Source organism: Amblyomma mixtum, chromosome 3 (assembly GCF_055824585.1).
Source record: "Amblyomma mixtum isolate Tamu chromosome 3, ASM5582458v1, whole genome shotgun sequence".
Lineage (NCBI taxonomy): Eukaryota > Metazoa > Arthropoda > Arachnida > Ixodida > Ixodidae > Amblyomma > Amblyomma mixtum.
Window position 1 is genome coordinate 45846991 of NC_143014.1, and position 24352 is coordinate 45871342.

At 42.8% G+C, this 24352-nt stretch overlaps 1 protein-coding gene and 1 non-coding gene across 5 annotated transcripts in view; both read right to left on the reverse strand.

Moving 5' to 3' along the window:
- The window catches only part of LOC149350015 (uncharacterized), a 63580-nt gene extending 40325 nt beyond the window's left edge, over window positions 1-23255 (reverse strand). For 2 of the 4 annotated variants that reach the window (XR_016290201.1, XR_016290200.1), the window contains exons 1-4: window positions 23095-23252; window positions 16480-16569; window positions 11877-12037; window positions 6853-7058 (exon numbers count right to left, since the gene is read on the reverse strand). The gene's annotated coding sequence lies outside the window, so the exon portion shown is untranslated. Of the gene's footprint in view, window positions 1-6852; window positions 7059-11876; window positions 12038-16479; window positions 16570-23094 lie in introns of all 4 variants that reach the window. The other 2 variants (XR_016290199.1, XM_089579026.1) reach the window with 2 other exon arrangements.
- TRNAS-CGA (transfer RNA serine (anticodon CGA)) lies at window positions 9771-9846 on the reverse strand. The gene has a single exon. It is a non-coding gene; the product is annotated as a tRNA-Ser (tRNA).
- Window positions 23256-24352: the final 1097 nt, after the last annotated feature.

The following is a 24352-nucleotide window of genomic DNA, read 5'->3' on the forward strand; positions in this document are numbered from 1 at the left end:
TGTGTGAGTTGTGAGTGTGTCCTATACGAAGAAGGCAGATAATCACTTCTTTGTAATGTTCCTGGTGGATGCAGGACTCCCATTCACTTAAAACTGGTTTTACAAAGTGTAGTTTGTTATTAGCTCCAGTGTTCCAAGCGGACTGGCGTTTCTTACTTTATGATGTACTAAGTTCATGGAATCTTTAAAGGGAACAGTTACTTTTTTAATTTGCTTGCCGCGAGCTTGAGCTGCGCAGCAGTCTGCTCTCTTGTTGCCGTTAATTCCGATATAACTCGGCACCCTGCAGAGTTTTATGTTTTCTCCTTGAGTTGTGGCTGTTATAATGTTATGTATGATGTCGCCAAGTATAGGAGTGATTGCATTTCTAGAGTGGAGAGCTGTAAGTAAACTTAGGGAGTCTGTGAAAATAATACTGTTTGTGAGGTTTTCGTTTACTATATTTTTAATGACTACACAGACGGCGTAACATTCGGCAGTGAAGATGGATGCACATTGTGGGAGCCTTACTATTTCACTCCAATTCCCGTGCACCACTGCACTTCCAACATTAACATCTGTTTCTGAACCATCTGCTGAGCAATTTCCATATTTTTCCTCGAGTGGAAGAAATTCTTGTATTATATGATGTTGTGGCATTTGTTTTTTACAGAACTGTGTAAGAGTGAAATCACAGATTGCAGGAATATTGTACCATGGAGGCAGTGGATCTTGTCTTTGAGCAATTCTAGATAATGTGTCTAGTACGGCGAGGTTTTGGCACATCTCTTCAAAACGAAAGAGCAGTGGTCTCATTGTTTGTGGTTTGTTTTTAGAGACTGTTCTAGATTGGCACTTTGTGACTATTTGGCGGCAGATGTGTTCAGGTAGTGAACAGATTTTTAGAATGTATGAACATGTGAGCATCGATCTTCTATCTGTAAGTGACGGTTCGTTAGTTTCTACATAAAGACTATTTATGGGCGACGTCCTGTATGCACCAGTGGAAAGACGCAAACCTAAATTATGTACTGGGTACAGTCATTTAAGGTACGATGGTCTCGCTGACCCACACGTTATACATCCATAATCCAAGGTAGAGTGTACTACAGAGCGGTAAATTTGTAAGAGACATGTCCTATCAGACCCCCAATGTTTTCGCGACAGCACTTTGAGTATGTTCAGGGATTGAGAGGCTTCCTTTTTCAAAGCGTTTATGTGAGGCAAGAAAGGGAGTTTTCTGTCAAATGTTATGCCTAGAAATTTATTCTCATTTTTTAGTGGTAGTCCTGTTTCGTTCAGGTGTAGGGTGGGATCTGCCTGTAAACCTTGCTTTTGTGAGAAAAGAATGGCTACTGTTTTCAGTGGAGAAAACTGGAAACCATTTCTGCCAATTTATCTATTGTTAATTGTATTTGTCTTTCACATGTTGATATGTTGGAGGATGTGGAAGCTATTTCGAGATTGTCTACATACACTGAATACATAACAGACCTTGGGATTATTTTACTGAAATAGTTCATTTTTACAACAAGAGTGTTGTGCTTAAAATACACCCCTGAGGCACCCCATTCTCTTGGATGAAGTTCTTCGAAATGGTTGAACCTAGGCGTGTATGGAATGAGTGGTTGGGCAAGAAGTCTTTTAGACAGTTTAATATCCTGCCGCAGATGCCAAGCTCAGCTAAGTCCTGAAGAATCCCGAACCTCCAAGCCATGTCATGTGCCCTCTCCAAATCAAAAAAGACAGCAAGATAGTGCTGCTTGTGAACAAAAGCTTCTCGGACAGCGTTTTCGAGGCGAACCAGGCGACCTGTAGTGGAGCATTCCTTTTTAAAACCACACTGATGGCTGTCAAGTTCAGACGATTGAAGGACAAAAATTAATCTTATATTTAGGACACTTTCAAAGGACTTGGCATGACAACTGGTAAGGGCTATGGATCTATAACTGCTAGGAGAGGTTGGTGGTTTCTCGGGTTTAAGAAAAGGTACAATAATAGCTTTTTTCTAAACTTCGGGTATTTTCCCCAATATTCAAAATTTGTTAAAGGTTGGTTGGTTTATTGGGGCTTAATGTCCCAAAGCAACTCAGGCTATGAGGGATGCCATAGTGATGGGCTCCGGAAATTTCGACCACCTGGGGTTCTTTAACATGCACTGACATCGCACAGTACACGGGCCTCTAGAATTTCGCATTCATCGAAATTCGGTCGCTGCGGCTGGGATCTAACCCGCGTCTTTTGGGTCAGCAGCCGAGCGCCATAACCACTGAGCCACCGCGGCGGGCATCTTAAAAGTGCCTCTACGGCAGGTTGAGAGAGATGGGCCAGCATTTGGTAATGTATTTGGTCTGGGCCGGGTGCAGTCTGCTTACTGGTGGAAAGTACTGTGTGGATATCCTGAACTGTGATTAAAGTATTTTAGGGTTCATTTGTACAACAACCTGTCAGCAAGCAGTCTTTGCTTCTCTGCTGTGTTTTTTTTTGTATCTTAGAAATGAATCTGTGTAGTGGGATGAAGTGGAAACTGTAGAAAAATAATTCACTTAAAATATCTGCCTGTTCTTCTAGACTTGTCTGTATACCGGGAGCAGTCAGAAGCGGAACTGTGAATGGAGAGTAGCTGCTTTCGAACTTTTGCCAACATTTGTTTTGAAGTGGATGAGCTGTTTATTGATGACACGTAGCTTTGCCAAGAAGTTTTTTCGGCACTACGGTGGATAAATCAGGCTTTCACTCTGGCCTTTTTTAAAGTTTATTAAATTTTTCTGCATTGGATACCGGCAGAAAATTCACCAAGCTTTGTTTTGTTTCTTCTTTGCTTCTCTGCATTCTTGTGTATACCATATTTTGTGTTTTTGCCTTACAACTCCAGAGGACTGATGGATGGCTATGCGCGCAGCACTAATAATACAGTTTTTGAAATGTTCATTTAGTTCGTCTACACTGTGTTTGTTGGCAACAATTTTTTCTAGGCTGGCCTTTTCTTGGAACAGTGCCCAGTTGGCTAGATGCAGCTTCCAACGTTGTGGTTTAGCTGGCATGACTTCTGGTGATGATAAGCTGAGTACTACTGGTAGATGATCACTTCCATATGGATTGTCTAGGACATCCCATTTAATATCTGTAAAAATAGAGGGTGAACTAAAAGATACATCTATACAGCTCATTTTTCCTCAGCTAGAGAATAATATTTTAGCTTGCCAGTGTTTAAGAGACAAAGGTTACTACACAGTATAAAATCATCAATAACTTGACCTCTAGTGTCAGTTTTGTCACTACCCGAAAAACCCAAGTGTGCATTAAAACCTCCTAATATTAAATATGGCTCTAGTAGCTGCTCTAAAAGATCTTCTAATTGATGAATGCTTACATTAAGATGTAGTCCCAGGTATACACTGCACACTGTAATTGTTTTAAATGTGTGTAGGATGGCCACCACAGTTTCTAATCTGGTTTTGAGTTTATGTTCTCGAGCTGGGGCTCCACTTTTAACTACGATTGCAACGCCACCCGAGAGCCTGTTTGCTAGCTCTCTGTCGTGGTGGAAGACTTCATAGTTTTTGAGAATGTCTTTGTGTTTTGACCCTAAGTTTGTCTCCTGTAAACACAAGGCCACAGGTGAGTGAGTGCATAGAATGTCTTTTACATCACTTATGTTATGTAAAAGTCCTCTGCAGTTCCAATGTATAAAAGCCATATTGTAATATATATATGTGGAAGAAAAACTAAGTGTTTTCAGGTGCCCTGATTCGGTGCTTATCTTTTTTTTTTGTCGATCCAAGGAGCCCCGCTGTCCACCCGACGTTTACGGAACAGGACTGCCTTGGGTTGCGTCCATCGCATCCTAAAACACACTGGACATCTGTGCAGTACGCACAGTTGTTTTCATGTTGGGCCCCTCCGCGTGGGGAGCGGCCTTGTGGCCCGCTAACCTGGAAGTTCGTACGGCCTGTTTTTTGGGTGGTGCCTCAGCACAAGCTGCTGCCACCAGGGGCATGGGTGGCGCTGCTCCAGGCTCATTGTGTGTGACCAGTGCAGGTGCCGAAAACCGCAGTGATGCTGCGCCCTGCTGCACCTCGGCGGAGTAGCTTGGAGTTTGCAATGAAAGTCGTTTCCATGCTTCCCTGAAAGATCTGTTCTCTCTGACTTTTAATGTTATTAAGTCTTTTTCCTTTTTCCAGGCTGGACATGACCGTGAGTAAGTTGGACGGCTGCCCTCACAGTTTACGGAAAGGCGGTGTTCAACATCACAGTTTTCAGCGGGATGGTCATGTGAAGCACATTTGGCGCAGGTCTGTTGGCTCCGGCAGTTCTGCGAACCGTGGCCATACCTCTGGCATTAGTAGCATTGATGTGGATTGGGTATATATGGTCTTAGTTTGAGCTTTGTGTAGCCTGCCTCCACAGAATCGGGTAGTACATATACTAGAGGCAAATGTGAGAACAATGTGCTTCGTTGGTGTTTCCGTGTTGTCGCGCCTTATTTTGATCCTGTACACATTTGTTACGTTTTGTTCTTTAAGTCCGTCTAGGAGTTCTTCTTCGGTTAGGTATCTAAGGTCATCATCAGAGATTACACTGCGAACAGTACTCAATGAACAATGCTGGGTGATTGTCACTGGTATTTTTCCAAAACCTGTCACCCTTGATAACTTCTCATATTGATGATTGTCAAGGACTTCCAACAGGAGGTCACCATTTGCTTGTTTCTTGATTTTATAGCCTTGTCCATTGCTTTCAGTTAGGGTTCTCGTTACGAGGAAGGGTGACACCAGTCGTGCAGTTATGTCCGCGTGTTCACTGTGGACCACTTGGGAACTTGGAAAATTGTTTGCATTTTTCTGCGCACTCGTTTCGGAGGGCGGTCGGTTGCAAGAGAGGAAGTAGCCATAAAGGGAATATATTATTCGGATGTGATGGTGCCAGCCACCCACCACGGAGCTCAACAAGGGGACGGAGCAGATGCCCCTGCACAGCATACATCTTGTGAGGCATGAAAAAACTGCATATAATTGCTGCTTTGTTATTTTAATTCTTTACAACACTAAAGCCAGCCTGCCTCAAGAACTGGATTGAAAACAAATGAAGAAGCAGAAAATATATCGCAGCACCTTCAAGCCTCATGCAACTTATACTGGCCCTTGATGCCACAGCCATCGTTAAGCTATTAAAACCGAAACCAGAAGTTTAATCATGAATTCTTCAGTGTCAAAAGGCAAATACCACCTGGTGATATATATATACTATCATCTTACGTGCCATTACCAAGCAGAAAGCATGCAATTAAAGTTTACTTTCTATACTACTTCATTAAAACTTAATTTTCAATTCAGAATGTGTGAATTATTGACAAGAGCACATCTTGATGTAAGTCAATAAGGTATGACCACCCTGATCAATTTCATGTTGCGAGCAAAAAGCAATTTTTAGCTGTCAAGTAATTAGGGCGCTGCAACCAGTGAAATATGCTCTGTTCAAATCAGCTTTACATGCTATATTGCCATGGGTGCCTTTAACACATTTTAAATCATGTAGATACACAAGGAAGCAATTGCAAGCATGTCATCTAATGTGATTTCGTTAACTATAACACTTCCCAAGCCGAAATTTATGCCAGCTATATCTTGCATTAACAACACTCACACTAAAGTAAAAGTCTCGTTTCATGTTTATCCACTGCATTTTTTTTAAAGCTGATTTCTGCTTTTGTTAGATATGTATACTACTGAGGACAAAAACTGGTAGGGGTTTAACGTAGTTAAATGGCACAGACATGCAAAAGCAGGCGTTTATTCTTCAATTGGAATGGGCACTTAACCTCCACCTTAAGGTGTATGACGTGATATATAGAGTGGGTTAATGCCCATATATGCAGAATTGGTCATTCTCTACTTAACATTAACAGATGGCAGCGAGTCCTCATACCACTACCAGCGCAGTGGTTAAGCGATGCATCACTGCGCTGGTAGGGGTATATGAGGACTCGCCGCCATTTATGAATGCTAAGTAGAGAATAACCAATTCTGCATATATGGGCATTAACCTGCAATGTGCCACTGCACTGGCAGGTGGCAGTTTCTATCACAGTCACCGGTAGTGATTATGCGATCCATGTTGCTCTGCCCAAGTAACCTCCTGTGCAGCTGGTGTGACGCTCCTCTGAACTTACCTGAGCTTACCCGAATCACTACCCGGGCTTACCTCAGTTACTCGGGTAAGCTCGGGTACTAACTCAAGTGGCTGGACAATGTAACAGGATCCTACATACGTATGTACGGTGAATGTACATAGGGTGACAAGATTCTTAGTCAGTGTAGGTGAGCCCATGAGTGCTTTCAAACTAAACGTAACTGATCCCTACTCCAAGTTCCGCACTATGCCACACTGCATGCAGGCACCACCTGACGATACCAGCAAAGTGATCATCCCTCCAAGTTCCACACCGTGCCACACTGCATGCTGCATAGTGCAGAACTTGGAAGGGCGTCAGTTACCTTCGTCCCTGATAGTATGTGTGGCCCACCTTTTGACTCGAACAGTAAGCAACAGCAATTGATACACAGGTGTCAACTTATACACCGTCACAATGTAAGCCAAAGTCTAAAATAACACAAGGATTAAACATGCAGCTTAGCAAAACAGCATGGCTACACAGTGAAGATATTCAGACATTCAAGTTTTTATAGGTGAAAAAAAATTTGTCCTTGTCCAAGGCTCCTTCCTGCAACCACCATCACACCGGGACAGCCACTACCAACCAGGATAGATATAATGGTTGGCACGAGAAAGTCAAACTAACCAACTGCTTGGACCAGAAGCAATTTTAGTCCAATGTTCCAATAAAAAAAAAGGAATTAATAGGTAACATACCTCAGTCTGCTGCAGATCTGTGGCCAGCCAAACTATCAGCTTTAAGTGCCTTCCTTCAGATATACTGGAGAAAATAGTGAAGGTCTGAAAGGGCCAATACGTGGCACTGAGGAAGGTCTTCAAATGGTGAGCCAAGGCAGTCCACAGTCAAGGCTCCAACCACATAACCTTGCTACTTTGCCTTGAGCCCAGCAGAGACACCTCAGCTGAAATGAAAAAATGCAATCATAAAAACGAGTAGCAAACGGGCTGCCCCAAGCACAACTGGTTGATGCGAATGAAAAATCCCTCATCATACTCTAACTACATACATGAGTTTCAGAGCTGGCATAGAAATATGACAGAACTTGGCCTTTCTCCCAACTAATACTGAGGATAACACACTATTAAAAGCTACATGGAATCTTGCTGCTTTGTTTTGCTGGCTCAGACAAGAGACACATCAGCGTGTGTCCTGTCTGCTTGTTTGTCTCTGTCCACTGTTTTATTCGCGCTAGTTAACATCACACAGCCAGTGTCCCAGCACCAACTATCCCAACTTTCTTGTTTAAGACAAGTTTATTCCTTTACTATTTTTCCTCACACAGCAGAGCTACTGAACCTCAATAAAAACAATGATAAACAATTTGATTCCGGAATATTACTAGAACTTATACAAACATTAAAACTTAAAACAATACACTGCTTATAGTAGTCCAGGTCAAAGATACAAAAAAAAAATCTTAATCTGATAGCAGTGCATAGAAAAATTATAATGCATATTTAACATCTGAAAAGCAGCTGGATACAGCTGCACCTTTGCCATAGGCACAGTAAAAGCCAGAATACACTGCTGATGTGAAACAATCGTTCAGACTGCTAGCAGGAAGTTTGATCCTGAAGCCAAAGCAAACCACCTCTAGAAGCTGATGAAAACTTCCCTTTGTAAGTAACTAGACTTCATACACTTTACTCCAAATACGCACTGTGTACTTCATTTACTGTATGAGAACTTACAGTTGCAGAAAATTTTAACGTGCTACATAATAAGTTACACAAATTTCTGCTCAAAGCTAATGTTACCCCTAAGTACTACTAAATCCAAAGCTAACGTACACATAACACTAAAAAATTAACTTTTAACTGAGACATTTTTTTTACAATAATAAACTGCCTTAGTGCTTACTGCACCCGTGTGAAAGAAAAAAGTAACACAGAGCACTGTGGCACAACAAAGAGTAAGTGAAAAATTATTCTTCAGCACTACTGAAACAAAACGTCTGCTGCAAGGCCTAATTATCTCGTTATGAACAATTACTATGGTAACAAGCAAATAATGATGGTTTGGTTTATGGGGTTTAACGTCCCAAAGCGACTAAGGCTATGAGAGACGCCATAGTGGAGGGCTCCGGAAATTTCGACCGCCTGGGGTTCTTTAACGTGCACTGACATCGCACAGTACACGGGTCTCCAGAATTTCTCCTCCAAAGAAATTCTAGCCGCCGCAGCCGGGATCGAACCCGCGTCTTTCGGGTCAGCAGCCGAGCACCGTAACCGCTGAGCCACCGCGGCGGCAGCAAATAATGAGGCAGACCATAGCCATGCAGGACCTCCAAATGACAGGAGAAAGTGCAGGGTGGATGCGAGGCCCACTTTGATGAATATTAAATTACAAAACACTGGTTGCGCCTGTAATCAGTAATTATACACAGATACTGCACCAAATGTCAGTGCAAGAGGCATTCTCCCTGCATAAGACCCAGCTCACGATAATGACAAATATAGCAATGCCACATGGGCATCCCAAAAGCTTCTGACGAATGAAACTGCTTTACTAGCTATTGCATCAGAGTGAGCTTTGACTGCTATCAAGACAATGGTGTGGTTTGGTTATGGTTTATGGGGGTTTAACGCTCCAAAGTGACTCAGGCTGTGACGGACGCTGTAGTGAAGGGCTCCGGAAATTTTGACCACCTGGAGATCTTTAACTTGCACTAACAATGGACAGTACAACAGTACACGGGCCTCTAGAATTTCGCCTCCATCGAAATTCGACCGCCGCGGCCAGGATTGCACCTGCGTCTTTTGGGCCAGCAGCTAAGCGCCATAACCACTGAGCCACCAAGGCGGCAGTATCAAGCCAATGCTTAACTGAAACAGCAAAAGTCAATTCCACAGACGCTCTTGACTGCTTTTGAACAGCAGAAGCATGCATAGTCACAACTTCACATCTTTAACAAATATAGGATTTTTGCAAGAAATTCTTCATCTGATTAGAATAAGCTGGCTTCTCAAAGCAAAAAAAAAAAAAGCAGTGTAAAATAAGTCCAGCCAGCAACCTTAACATAGCCAGCCTTTTAGAAAAAACTTCGGCATAACAAATCACAGTCAGTGTAAATGTGCACATATGCAATTTATAGCATTTCTAAAAAAAATTAGCAATATGAACTTCGGCAACTGTTGAGATATGTTTATTGCCCATATCCAGCAAGTAATATGCAACGTCCAGTGGATTCTTCGTTTGGCCAAAGTGTTTCAAGAATTTTCAATTTATTTGAGTGTAGACTTCGATCCTGTCAAAATAAAGTATATTAAAACAAATTCCCTTAACAAACTCCACATATATGAAACAAATTTTTGGTCCTCTTCAAGTTCAAATTATCGAGTGTCGACAGTATTTGTATCCACGAAGAGAAGTTAGGAAGGTTTTTATGATACACACTTGCTGTAAGCAAACAAGAGAAGGGAAATGAAGGGCTTGTTGTGACACATGCAAGAAGGAAGCCAGCAGTTACTGAAACCAAGCAGCATAGAGGACTGGTTTCTATTTCTTACAATTTTTTTTTTTGTCGTCATGACCATTGGGAAATTGATAGTGCAAATATTTTATCACTGTAAGATAACTGATTAGAAAGTATATAAAAAAAACAACAACCACATGCCGCTGGTGGGATCCGAACCCACGAACTCCAAATTTCGAGTCCAGTGCTCTACCAACTGAGCTACGGCAGCGGCTGTCCAGTCTTCTACTGTCGGGGGTATTTGTGTTGCAAGTAACCTAACCTTGAGTGCGTTCACCAGCGCCATCCTCGTCCATAGTGGCGGACGTCGCTCAGTTGACAGCATCGGACTACAAATTCGGAGGTTATGGATTTGGATCCCACAGGCGGCACGTGGTTGGTTTTTTTTTCTTCCTTCTAATCAATTATCTTACAGGAATAAAATAATTACACTATTAATTTTAAAGATCAACACCACAAATAAAAAAATAATAGAAAACATTCCCTTATGCTCTTTGGCTTCAGTGAGTATTGCTTTTTTCAACAGTTGCTGTAATGCAATTTATTTCATATCACCCAAAACTGCCTGCTTTAAGTCTGCATTCTTTGTCAATGAAGAGATATGAATTTGTTCAGCCTTCTTGACAAGCCTCGGCCATCTCTTGGCTCTATTTTTGAACAGACCAAGGTAGGGAAATGAGGGGCTGATTACGTCCAACATGAAGGAAGCCAAGAAAGAAAGAAGGAAGAGAGCAAGGAACAACAACTACATGCCACCAGCGGGATGCGGTTGTCTATACTCAGACCTTCTAATCAATTGTCTTTCAGGCAAATAATCACTGCACTATGAATTTCCCGTTCAACAACAACACAAATTTTTAAATATATATATATAAAAAAGAAAAACATTCCCTAACGCTTTCCTTGGTTTCAATGACCGTTGGCTTGCTTCATACTGGCTCTATAATTCCTGCAATGCAGATAATGTTATAGAGCCAATATGAAGGTTATATACTGCTCACTTCTCACAAGTACTACAAGAATGGCCTTTCCTGTTTAAAATATATCTGTTTAAGCATCAGCTAGTCAAAGAGACATGACAGAAGATAAACAATTGGAAGAGTTTGGAACCAAATGTTCAAAAACCATAAGACACCAAATTTTTGCCTGGTGTTTCCTCATTTCAAATAGAGAAAGTAATTTAATGAAAAGAAGGGTGGACAGCCCTCATTTCAAGTGATGCATTAGACATTAATATACAAGCATCACTCCATGATATTGGCCTCCAACTGCTAAATAATTTATAATGAAATTTCTTCATGCTGTTTTGGTTTCGGTTTCATTAACCAAACGATGGCTGTTACGTGCAGTTGATCTTTAGGTCAAGTGAGGCGTGAAAAAAACTGCAATATCAGGGACTCCGGAACAAGGGGAGCAAGTGGAGAGGTTGCCCCCCAAAAATTTCTGCTGAGGAGGCAGTGCCCCCCAGTCTCTAACTGTTTGCACTCAGAACCGGTTTCTGAAAAACGCTTAACTTCTAAGATGTTATTAATGTAACCAAGCATAGTGTGGCTGAGTAAGTTGGCTTCATATAGTCTGTCTTAAAGGTCTTTGTTTGAGTAACCTAAATCAATAATTTTTCAGTAGAAGTCATTGATAGGTTGATCCCTGTTTATGAGCACGATCTGCAGAACAAAAACAGACTGTGCACCACCTTTTTTCATGCAGTCATTCACTTCTTGCGTATGTATGTTTATAAAGCTGCCCATATCCGCCTAAGTTTTATACACATTAAACAAATACACAAATACAGGTAAGAAAATATGAAAAGATCTATGAATATTTAAACATATAAGAATGAATGAATAAATAAAAAATAAGAAACTCGAAGTCCCCCCCCCCCTTAAAAAAAAAGTTCCAGGGTCCTTGGGCAATATAATTTTTGAAACGTCATTTGTTGTCACTCCAGCTATTCAAGTAGGCTAGTTTAAGTGTAGTGAATTAAAACTACGTATCAAGGTTTATATTGCCGATTTTTTCATGCCTCATGTGACCTGAAGGTCAACTACATATCAGAGCCATTGTTCGGTTGATGAAACCGAAACGTCACGAGAGAAGAAATTCAATTATAAATTATTTAGCGATCGTAGGCCAACAGCACATGGGGATCTATGCGTTCAAATTTCTAACGCATCATTTGAAAGAAGAAAACACGCAACTAAATTTAGGTGTCTAGTCCTTTAACACAATTTTACACAACTCTACCTTTGGCACTGAAGTACGAGAGGAGAAACTCTTTTTCCATCCAACCATTCCACAGGCCTCCAGCAGATTCTTCAGCAGCAAGGAATATGGAGATAAGAAAAAAAACCCCTGTATGTAGCCCCATAATTCATTTCTTGCGTAGACTCAAAGAAAGGAAATTTCTGAAAAAGAGAAGCAAAAAAAGATGAAAGATTAGGATATTTGAGGAAATCTTGGTTTTGTGACATATGCCGTAGGTTTATTCATACACTATTTTCTGCATGACTAATGATGAAAATATGCATCTTTGTGAGAGCTAAATTTCGTGTTCAAAAACTTCTAGTAAAATAATCTAAAATATTGTGCCCTGCAAATTTCCTGAGGCACTTACATGCTACCTGATCTACTGGCTATGCAGCTTCACCTTTTACTGAGCAAAATAGAGAAAAAGTTTCAACACTAGGTTTGGTATGACATGACGTGTGGTTTATTACCCCACACACTATGATGTACTGTAACAGCCAACTCTATGTAAACTTCAATCATCTTGGTTTCTTTACTTGTACTGACTTCACATAACACACGAGCAATTCTTACATTTCACCTCCATCAAACATGGCTACTGTAGCTGAAATTAAGAAATTAGGGGACATTTAAGACGTTCAAGGGTATGAAACGATAGCATTAACGGCTCCCTTCAGTGGCTTCTTTACACACACAGTCACTGTTCTTTGCTCACATTCAAATATTTATCACAACACAGTTTTCACATTCTTGTCTTTGAACACTTACACTAAAGTTTACACACATAATGTTGCTTATATATACACACCGAATGATTAGTACTCACTGTGCTACATACACAATCAAAAGGCTACAAAGGAGCATTCTACCTGGACACAGGTTCCACACTAAGAAAACTTTAGACTACTCAGGTGCTGTCTGTTGGGGCTGCAGTGTATATCAGATCGCAGGGGTTTTCTGGTAGCTGCCGTATGCCAGCACCACTATGCCACTTTAAGCAAAGAGAATTAGAAGTGCAAAAATACACTTTGTTATACCTGCTTATTTGCTATTTCTGTAAATTAAACTTCTCTAATTACACACACACTCAGCATATACTGGTAAGATACCACTTTATGGAAAAGACCACAGTGCATATACATAAAACCCCGCTTGTACCAAAACCCTACAAGCGTGCCTGCATGGCCTAGTTGGTAACGTGCCTGCCTGGTGACCCAAGGGCCATGGATTCAAATCCCGACTGAAGTTTTTAGAAATTTTTCTTTACATAAAACTATTACCTTATGATCACAAAATGAACAAGGGAGGGGAAAACCTCAGGTTGCTTGAGCCAACGTTTCGACAAGGGGACTTGTCTTCGTCTGGGCAAAGCGTTCATCATTGGCAGGGATTAAATAGGGCCTTCGCTGCATGTCTTGCATCTAGGTCGAGAGCATGAAGTTACTGTCGGTGGTGGTTTCTTACCGAGCCTAGCATGCACCAGGATGTCCTTCAGGTTTGTGTTGCATCTGTATGTTACCCTTGGTGCGTCGGGAAATATTTTCTTGAGACGGTCGTTACCAGTTAAAATGGGGTGGTATTTCTGCAGGATATTGTTTATGTTTGGAAGCACGTTTGAGTATTTCGTTATAAGTGCAGGAGGTCGTTGACTGTTAGCTTTTGTTCGTTTTTTAAGAACTACATCTCGTTTCAAAGTGGTTGCTCGTTGGAACGCATTATTAAGGGATGTCTGTGGATGGTTTCTGGTGATTAGTGTGTTTTTTAGCGAGTGGAGGTGTTTCAGGTAGTCGTCGTCGTCACTACATATTCTTCTTAGTCTCGTTGCCTGTCCTACGAACATACCTTGTTTGCAGTGTCTTGGATGATGGCTAGTGAAATCTAAGTATTGTTGTCGGTCAGTAGGCTTCCTGTAAAGTGGCCTTCTCACCTTCTCCCTTTGTTCACTTTTTTTTTTCTTAATCCCCTACTATCAGTTCTCGGAAACCATGACATTCCTGTTACCCCCTCCGCCCCACCTTTTGGCTTTCTCTGAACTCGAGCCATCCCCCCCCCCCTCCCTGCCTTGTCCTTCCTTGGAAATGCCCCCCCTTTCTTTCTCCTTCCAGTGCCAGCCTATTTTGTTTGCCTTGTTCTCATTTCCCTGTACCACGCTGACTAATCCTCTTATCTGAGTTTTCCAGGTCCACCCAGCGCCTCCCCCTGTCGCAGCCCCTTCAAAGCCTTTGTTCATTACACACCCCCCCGGATATAAGTTTTTCCACTATTGCAGCTTAACGAATCAAGATTCACCTCCCTCCCCTTCCTGACACGCATCCCCTCTCACACCACTTTCCTTCCCCACACCCGGGGCCTTCCTCCTTGGAGTGAAGACCCTATTTAATCCCTGCCAATGATGAACGCTTTGCCCAGACGAAGACAAGTCCCCTTGTCGAAACGTTGGCTGAAGCAACCTGAGGTTTTCCCCTCCCTTGTTCATTTTGTGATCGCCAAGGACCATCTACCACACCCTCTCTCTACCATATTACCTTATGAAGTTGTTCCAGACATGCGCCGACCTTTAATTCACATTACAAGTCCTCTTTTCAATTATTTTCATTCCTGACGTCCACATGTGATGCAGGTTTCTCGAAACACATGATGTGGGTTTCTGGCCACAACGGCAACGCCACCTTTTCCCCTGAACTGCAGCATTAAAGCACTGCTTTAATACCGTGACTTTGGGCCCAACAGCCAAACCCCATACCCACTAAGCCACCACAGCAGATGCAAGAACAAACAGCAGGCTCCTCACAACCGTTGTGGAGTCAGCAGCTTGGTATGGTACGAGTGTTTTAATGCTATGAAGCTGCACATCGGTTATAAAGGACACTGTACTAGACAGCTCTGGATTAATTTCAACCACCTGGGGTTCTTTAATGTGCACTGATATCACAGGGCATCTGTGCAGTTTTGCATTTCGTCTTAACTGAAATGTGGCTGCCACAGGCACAAGTCAATCCTGCTACCTTAGACTCTGCAGCCAAACGAAAAAGCCACTGAGCCACTGTGGCGGGTAATCAACAACTTGGTTGCACCACTGATTTATTGAAGTCCTGCTAAAGGCTCTCAGTAAGAAGAAATTATACATAAAGAGCATGCATAAAAGACAAGCAACACGTCATAAGTAAAGTGACAAACAAAATAATAAAACAATAATGTTCCCAACTTAGTTACATTTTTCGCATCAAGCCAGAGCAAAGTAAAAGCAGAAAAATCAAGTAAGGACATCACTTGCAAAAGCAGTCAGCTCTATGACACTTGTAGCCAATGGCAAGGTACAAACAGCATCCCAAGAGTCTCCAAATATACCATAACCAAAGTGATTGGTTTATGGTTGGTTTATGGGGTTTAACGTCCCAAAGCGACTAAGGCTATGAGAGACGCCGTAGTGGAGGGCTCCGGAAATTTCGACCACCTGGGGTTCTTTAACGTGCACTGACATCGCACAGTACACGGGCCTCTAGAATTTCTCCTCCAAAGAAATTCTAGCCGCCGCGGCCGGGATCGAACCCACGTCTTTCTGGTCAGCAGCTGAGCACCATAACCACTGAGCCACCGCGGCAGCTCATAACCAAAGTGAAGATTCCTAATTCAAAAGATACGTCGACATACAAGGTGCCTTTCTTGACAACTTCTAGTCTGAATTTTGTTTTACTTTTTTTGCCGACATAAAAATTATAACCTTCTAACTCAACTTGGCACATAAAACATTCAAAATTAAACTTTTTAAAATACAATTTCCCAACTAACACCTCCATTAATATGATCTGTGGCACTGACAAAGAAGCTACTCACATATGATAGTTTCCTTTTGGCTTCTAAACAACAGAAAGGTGCACTGGTGAAAGCAGGTGGCAGTTTTTATGCTGCATAACTAATAACTTCCCATATAAAAACATTTCTCAGTAGAAGGCAAAGTGTGAACAAAAAGGGCATGGGCATGAATCTCTCCTTCTTTTTCCTTTGCCTTGCAGAACAGGAATACATAAACTGAACTGGGGCTATCACACCATGACGCTACACCCTTGCCAATGATGTAAGTGATGCAGCATCGTCACTGCCTGTGCGTTCCTTCGTTGTCATTTCTTCTTTGCTGAAGTTCATCCTTAGCAAATGCCAGAGTTTACAGTAATTGCAACAGCAGCAAGCATTAAAATGCTTGCTCAATCATCAATTCAATATAAGAAGAATTTGGTACTTTGCATAAAGCACTCTGTTTATGACACAAATGACACTGTGTAGATTTCAATTTTGGATTGTAAAACTTATTTCCAAACAGTTCGAGGGGCTTTAGGCACCTTGCCTAAGACAGCCAGAAAGTCTTGGCTCCTGGCAGTGTCTTCGGCCAGGGACGACCTTTGCCTGAGTCTCCGGATTGGAGCTGAGTAGGAGAGCCTTCCACTGGCCAAGTGACTATTTTTTTTCCCTCTAGGGGTAAGATGGCATTCCCAAAGAATATGGTTGAGATCTGCTTTGTCGTTACATTTCAAAAAATTTTTTCTATGCCATACACAAGCATCAGCAAGCTGCCAAAAGATGCAACACACTTCTTTTTACTCACAAAACATAAAGGCACCGGCCTGCTTCCAGTTTCACCCTCTTCAGGAAAGAATGGCATCATGTGATTTGTTGGTTCTGTTGATCTGTTGTTCTATGAGCAAAAAAAAACAAACTTTTAAGCATTTATGGTACATGTATAGCACTCACAAATGCTTAAAGAGAAGGCATTCAGGGTGAACACTGGGATACTACTCAGCCCACCTTTTTTTTTGTAGCTTATTACAGTTATTCTGTTGAGTTTACAACAGCTTATTTTGTTAATTACTTTTTCGAGTTTACTGCATTACCGTCTCCTGCACAGCACTTCTATGTAAGCATGCAAGAACTTCCTTTCTTTGTACTCTACGAAAACGTTCATTCAATATTACAGAGGTCATTTTAAACACTCTAGAGCCTTGGAACAGGCTACTATTAGCATGAATGGCACTTGATGCAACGATGGCAATCAGATGTCTGGTCAATACTCAAGTTTTCGACTCGCACTTCTAAAGCATACTTTTTGAACTTACTCTCAAATTAAGCCGCATCAAGCATAACAACCCCTACAATCACCAGTTAACTGAAAACACCCATACAAAATAAGCACTAAATATCTGATAATTTATGTTTGGTGTCTTACAGCTTTATTCATTAGGAAATCACATTCTGGAGGCGTATTTTAGGGTAAAAATCAGGTTTAACACGGTTTTTAAAAAATCTGTATGAAATTTTTACCAGAAAATTATGGGCCCTATACATATACAAGAAACCCGCACATCAGTATTTATGCTCAACTCATTGCAAATGGCTTTAAGATGGTCATACTTGGAATAATTCCCAACATTGCTCATTTTTCGATGCGCCATTTATAGTGATGTGAATGAGCATGACAAGGCTGTCTTTATCAATAACTGCACCAGCTAGCTGAATGGTTTTATAACATATAGTAATGCCTTTTTACCAATGCTCATGTTCTCTCATTACTCCTTCAAGCGAGCTGAGCAGCAATAAAATTTAAGAAAATTTGAAATTGGTGCAATGTTTGAACAGTTAGGTGCCAAAACTTTGTAAGACGAATTCAATCGTTTCTGTACAAGTAAAGATTAGCTGTTGCACGGCATAACCTTTTGATGCAAGGTGGTCACTCACCTCTTGCAGCTAGGCCACTGCGGTGGCTAAGTGGTTAAGGTGCTTGCCTGCTAACCCGAAAAATGCAGATTCGATTTCAACCGCGGCGGTCTCATTTCGATGGCGGCAAAATACTAAAGACCCATGTATGGTGCAATGTCAGTGCACGGTAAAGAGCCCCAGGTGGTCAGAATTATCTGGAGCCCTGCACTACGGCTTCCCTCATAGCCCGAATAGCTCTGGGACATTAAACTCCAGAAATCAGAAACCACAAAACTGCTTGCATCTGATTCAAATTATTACGGCAGCCTCATGCGCAATCACAAGCTGGCCTACTGAAATCAGATACATGAAACAGACCACAATTTAATAACTAAATCATTACAGGAATAGTCATTTATAAGCATATACTGAATGCTTAATTCAGCTGGCACAGTCCCAGCTTACGATGTGTTTATTGCGCTAATTCTCTTATTTTGCAACGGTGAAGGGTCTACGGCAGAGTCCTCTGAAAACATGCTTAACTGTGAAGCACCACACTGGCACGTGAAGGCTAAGTGTAAGTTTTAGAAGAAACAGAAGTGATAACATCCCAACTGAAAGAACGACCTCGGCCCTATGTTGGGCCAAAGTCGGTAGCCGGCCTGGCCGACCTTGGCCCTAGCTTGGCAAACTAGGTTGGGCCGAGGTCGGGATTGGTGATTGGCCTCACACCGGCCGACCTTTGGCTGCCAACATAGGGCCGAGGCCGTATGCCGACCTTGCCGTCGCCAGCCAGTGCCCTGCTAGACTGAGAATCAATGACAAATCGAGGTTACCTTATCTATATATGACGTTTGAAAACTAAATTTTGGCCATGAGGAATCCGACCTGTACGCACAGGCATCTTGAGGAGACACAAACAATGAAGACGAACTTGCAGCAATTATTAATGGGTTCCTTTATGCAGACATCAGTATACAAGCAGTTCCACTTCCTGTAAACGTACGCGTACTGTGCAATCTTACAAAATACTGAGAAACACCAAACACATTTCAGCCATATATCTTTTATTATTATATTCGCAATCACTTTCAACAGGAATGCTACCGGATGACTGGAAGGTGGGCAGGGTCATTCCGGTCCACAAATCAGGTGTAAAGGACTCTCCACTGAATTATCGCCCCATCTCCTTAACCAGTGTGCCTTTGCAAAATCATGGAACATATATATGTCATATATCTATTCCCATGTCGTAAACCTCCTAGATTCTAGCAATTTTCTTCATCCAGCTCAGCACGGGTTTCGTAGGGGACTTTCCTGCGAGACCCAATCGGCAATCTTCACTTTCGACCTGCATGCTAACCTCGACCATAACATACAGACCAATGCATTATTTTTAGATTTCGCGAAGGCTTTTGACAAGGTACCACACCAATGACTATCACTGAAACTAGCCTTTTTAAATTTGCACCCTAATATTCTATACAGAATTAAAGAATTCCAGCTAACCGTTCTCAGCTTGTTTCTATTAACAATCACAACTCAGGCACCCTCCCCCATAACATCCGGCGTTCCGCAGGGATCTGTGCTCGGCCCGCTTTTATTCCTAATATGTATTAACGATCTGGCACCACAAGTATCGTGTAAAATTTGCATATTCGCCGATGACTGTGTAATTTATTGTACCGTTACTAACATTTCTGAACAAGTGGCTCTTCAAAATGACCTCAACCGCATCCATGAATGGTGTGACCTCTGGCTAATGACATTAAACGCTAAAAAATGCAAACTCGTCTCATTTCAGCGTCAACCCCCTTATTTTTTCCTATACAGTTGCCAACTCATCTATAGAAAGCGTCCAATCATTCAAGTACCTCGGTGTAACTCCGTACCGATCTTTCTTGGCGAATACACATTACCACAATCATATCATCTGCCAATAGATCTCTAGGATTCTTAAACCATTATCTTCGTCATGCACCGCAGCACGTGAAACTTCTAGCTTACAAAACCCTTATTAGACCTAAACTCGAGTACGCCAGTCCCATCTGGAATCCACACCAAATATACCTAACAAATGCACTCGAATCAGTTCAAAACCACACCATTCGCTTCGTTCATTCTGCTTATTCATATACAATCAGCGTTTCATCTCTAAAGAATAATTCCGGTCTCGAAAGCCTTGAAGCTCGCCGTCGCGTCGCCTGCATGTGTTTTGCTCCACAAGTTTTTCCATAGCACTCTGAATCAAACACCTTACATTTCTCATCCGACCCGCATATTTCATCGCACCGCACATCCGTTTCAGATCGCCCGGCCTCTATCGCGTACTGAAACTTTTTCAGGTCTTTTTTCCCCGCACCATTGTTGACTGGAATGCCCTCCCCGCCGATGTTGCCGCCATCACGTGCCCACCTTCATTCTTATCCGCTGTAACCATTTGTATCATACTGCAATGATTGTTGAATATGATTGTTTATGATTGCCGCATATTTATGATTGTTGAATATATTCTTATTCTTCTGTGCCCACTGCCTCCCTTGCTCGAGTCGGCTGGCGCCTCTGGCTGCGGCCACCTTCCCGATCCTGCGCGCCAATCAGCCAGCGCTTTATAACAGCGCTGCTATTCTTCAGGGTCGCTTGTTCAGGGTAGTGTGCTCTCAGGCAAGCTACGATAAAAGAAGAGAGCAAAAACAAATGCCACCACTTCAGAAAGGCTCAAACCAGCTCAGCATTGATATTCCAACCAAATAATCCAGTGCTTTGTAGTCCAGACTCGGATATAACAGTAACCAGCCCTATATTCCATAACCATTGCAATATTCACTTTGAACCCAAAATAACATGCGGCAAAGGGCAAAATGCAATAAACTAGAATTTCTGTCCTTTGTACATAGCATCCATTATGATATATTTGTGGGCAGTCTTCAATGTCTTCACAACAGTATTATAAATGTTTTAGCTAAAATCAGAGCCTTATATACTGAAAAATTTGGGATTGTATGTACCATTGTAAATAGCACTAAACAATTGGAAGCAGTTTTACAATTATTTTTACAATTGCATGAAACCTGATGCAGTATACAGTAGCAATTGTTTTAACAAGTTGCCTTAATGAGGCAATCTAAGCCAACAAGAAAACAGCAACCCTGCCGCCAACATGCATATTTACCCTTAAATGACAAAGTAGACTAAATAGAATAGAATCTCGAAGCACTTAAATTTTTTTTCCTGGGAAAACATTGAGGGGTTTAATATCCCAGAAGCAACACATGGACTATGAGGGACACGTTAGTGGAGGGCTCCAGGAATTTCCACCACCTGGGACAAATGTATTGTAATGAAGAATATATGACTGATAAAATGACCAGCATGTTTAGCACAGCATGACAATTCTTCACCAGTGTGGTGAAGAATTTCCGGCTCCATTACTTGGAGCCGAATGCCACATGTCCAATGCACGCAATAAGCTCTCTGAAGGCCAAAATGAACGCACTCACCACTGCCGAGTTGTTCAAGTGGCACGCTTCGTCGAGTGGACACTAGAGCGTACTGTGTCTTAGGAAGATCAGTGAAGTGCGGCCTAAGAATGTCAAGCAGTGAATTAACTACCGCTCTCCTGATATGATGCTTCACAGCCCAAGCCCTCAACTGACTCCTTATCCCCTTTGGACACTAGGCATTGTTGGGAACATCAACCAAGTCATGTTCATCAGTAACCACAGGACCAGCGTTTTGGCCGTGCAAGTCACTTACATCTGACTCAGCTTGATCTCCACTTGAACACTGTGCCTCAGCTGCCACGACAGAGGATTCAAAAGTATTCACTGCTGCATATGCTTGCCCTAAGCTGTCCCCGAACGGTGCAAATCTTATGTCTCAGAGCATGCTGCCGCATCTGCGTCCTCTGCGACTTGCTGCAAACACCGCACGCTGCCCGCCTTCGCCAGATAAAGCTCTCGGCGACGTTTCGCCCTCAAGAACCGCTCCATGATGAGGTCTTACCTTCCGACGTTTAGATCAGGTGGTGTTGTCATGGCGAAAAGCCAAGACACGGCACTGCAGCAACAACCAATGCTTCAAATCCAAACAAAGCACTATGCCAGCTACGCCGCCGCTACGAGAGCATGAGACTGAAAAGCGCGGGAAGAGCATCGCGTCGCAGATTCAGTCGTTGTGACTGACACCGCGCTTTCGTAGATGTTCTGTCAAAAATATGTTCGCGAGGAACAAACAATAAAATAAATGTGCTATTTATTCATTTGTTTTAAATTATGCAAGTTAAAATTCACATTGCTTCACTACACTAGATAAAAAAACAATTGCTTGCCAGTTTCAATGAAACAACGAAACCGAAACTTTTGAGTTTCGGTTTCGTTTGATGTCAGAATTACGGGACTTTCTGTTTATCTCTCAATGAAACTGCACTCGTCCGACAATTATTTAAATGCTCAGCATTAAAACGGAATTGATGCCGCAGCATTGCACCTTCATATTGCTTACACATTACATTTCACCGATTGATAAATTAGGCTCCACATGCATGCAGTCATGCGCGCAGTGTATTCGTAAAAAAAAAAAAAATATTGGGATAATATGAAGCGTACGTCGATCGAGCGTTTCGTCCGCAATTTCCACGCGCCTACTGCGCGTGCGTCTGGCATATACGTCACCGGCCAAGCCAGTGGGTAGCCAACCATGGCCCTACGATGGTCCCCGTGTGGTTGCCCGAGCGTTGGGTGCCGACTAATTCCCTATCATTTGCCGGTAGTTGGCTGAACGTTTTTGGCCAACTATTAACCAGCCCAATTGGCAGCCAACCACGGCCCGACTAGGGGCCGCCATTGGTTGGCCGAGGATACCGGCTGCCGAGCACTGTCCAATTGCTTGCCGATGGTCGGCCGTCGGCCAATTTTACTTGGGATCATACATGTTCGTTTTAATTGATCGGGTATAGTTCAGCTTACATGATGAAAAGCATCGCTCGAAATGTGTGTAGTAGCCGCAAATAAAACAAATTCGAAAGTAAATACGCGATCCCGCAGAGCGCACGTGACGATGTCGCAAGAACGTCGAGATCTTGAATGTATAAAGTACAGCCATAAGACAAGGATGAAAATACACAAATTACCTGAGGTTGAATGACAACCAGCAGATCCCCTTCAAATCCGCTGTACTCAACCTTTCGGGACTCCCACCGCTGTCAGTCAGGCATTGCCTTACTTAGGAACAACCGTACGGTTCTCGTTCCGCGCACATGGCAGCCACACCTTTAGTGTGCACCCCCCCCCCCCCCCCCCCCTCATACACCATTAAAAGAAACAACAAAACAGGAACGTCGCCGGAAAAGAGCGCGAAAATCAGCAAAAAGAACATATTGGCTTCTGCCTCTCGGATAGAAATCTCCCAGCCTACTGCGAAGTTGCAACCAGGACGATCGCGTTACTCCCGCACGCAGTGAGCGGTAAACGACGAAGTGCACGCGATATTTTGGTGATAGACTACATAAATAGTGAGATGTGCTTACCAGCAATAACACACGTCGCAGGAACCGCCCGTTTTTGCGCCAAGCGGTACGGAGGTACTACGAACACACGACTCGAGTTTCGACGGCCCCGCCCACCTGAGAAAATAAATTCAAATCTCAGAGGCCACAATCCGGCTGCAATTGTGACATTTAGCCGTCAATCTTTGAGGCTAAAACCATGGTCGCTTGTTTCTGCTAACAGCCACCGTGAGAATAGGGTAGAAATTGTAATTAATTGTAAAAAAAGGTTAAAATAAAACACAATACAGTAAATTAAATATTTGTAAACTGGAGCAATACAATAGTTTAGTAAGACAGAGAAGAAAACCAAACAATGATAATGCCGCGGTCACTGAAGTTTGCTGCCGCCACGCGGCAGCACCCGCTTAGTTTACCAAGCGCGCCAATTTTTAAAGGATGCAGACACGAAATTTCGTACGGGGAGTCGCAGATCTTGGCGGCTCAACTCCACTGTAGCGGACCGAAAAATACTACAAGAACTACGGCTTCCGTCAGGAGAACCATCCTATGTCGCTGAACCCCTGGAACTTGAAAGAAGGACATTACTCAAAATTGCACCGATTCCTAAGAATATGCACCCGATCCATGACAAGGAACGAAGGCGGCACAGAGCAAAATTTATTCAACGTAAACTAATGAAAGGCCCTCTTCAGGAATCAGCCTATTGCGATGCAGCCTGCGGGCTAGAAGGGGCCAGAACTTCGGCAAAGGCCTAATTTCCAGGCAGGCGGCCAGTCTACTGAGGAAGCACCCGCTAAACCGGAAGGTTTCAGTCGTCTGGGTTCCAGCTCACGAGGGTCTACCAGGCAACCAGGCTGCCGATCGCCTCACTCGAGATGTATACTCCCGAGCGGCCGTAGAGACCCCGCTACCCGGAGACAAAGACCCCCTCATCACCTACAAGGAGCTCTCTGTGACTCCTAGACTAGGCCGAAGGATCTATCCATCACCAGATAGGTCCTTAACACCCTCACAATATAGGATCTGGCGAAAAATTCAGGCCAATCGCTTGTTCCCTTATGTTACTCTGTATAATGAGCTTACAGGCGACCCGGAGGCTTGCAATCTCTGCGCCGTACCTCTGAGTCAAAATCGTCTAATCTGGCAATGCCCCGAATCTCCGGGAGCTAAACAGACTGATCCCCTTAATCAAATTGCCTGGCAGTCCTACATCCGCAGCCCAAATGCGGATGTACAAAAGATCGTCCTACGCCTGGCAGAGGAGGCTTACTCCAAT